Raw genomic sequence first — 755 nt, 5'->3', positions numbered from 1 at the left:
CCTCAGCAATAGGGTCTTCCCACTGACTCTCCTACAGCCTTCATGCTCCCTCTCCTGTGATGATCCCAGAGCCTCTTTGGGGGAGGGGCCTTGTTCCAGGCAGCCCAAGCTTCAGTGGATGGCACTATATCTTTGTTCACACGGGCTGAGCTGTGCAGATTTTTCACCCTGTTGCTGGCGATGTCTAGAAGCCTGTGGAAGGAAGGAATGTGATTTATCACCATCCTTTACAGATGTCATTAGATGGTTTTTCCATTAGTATTCTTATCTGTGGGGCTGGGCCTGTGAGGCCTTGTGCATGCTAGGCTAGTGCTCTGCTGCTGAGCTAAGAAAAAAGTCCTCTGCATTTCAATGGCTGATTCAGAGACTAGAAGTCCTTCACGTTTATTGTTTCAATAAAATAAAAATAACACTCTGACTTTTTTTTTTTTCAGAACTCTTCTTTCTCCTCTACACTTTCCCTTTGAAAAGTTGGTACGATTCTTTTCCACTCTTTGTTTTCTGTCTAGGGCTAAATAACAAGTGTTTATCTTACCTTATCCTACAAAGAGGTTGACGTTTCTTTAGCCCTGTCTAATTCCTACTTCTGTAATTTAAATTATTATGAAATTCTGCTCATGGCTAAATAGTAAGACGCCTTAGCAAAACTGCTACCCTCTGACAAGCATTTTGTGTCAAGTGTGTTAATCGACTTCCTGTCCGGGTGACAATTCCTGAGCTTATCAACACTTAGGGAGAACAAATGGTTTCTTTTG

The sequence above is a fragment of the Mastomys coucha genome, unplaced genomic scaffold (assembly GCF_008632895.1).
Source record: "Mastomys coucha isolate ucsf_1 unplaced genomic scaffold, UCSF_Mcou_1 pScaffold7, whole genome shotgun sequence".
Taxonomy (NCBI): Eukaryota; Metazoa; Chordata; class Mammalia; order Rodentia; family Muridae; genus Mastomys; species Mastomys coucha.
Note: the sequence above shows the minus strand (reverse complement) of the source record.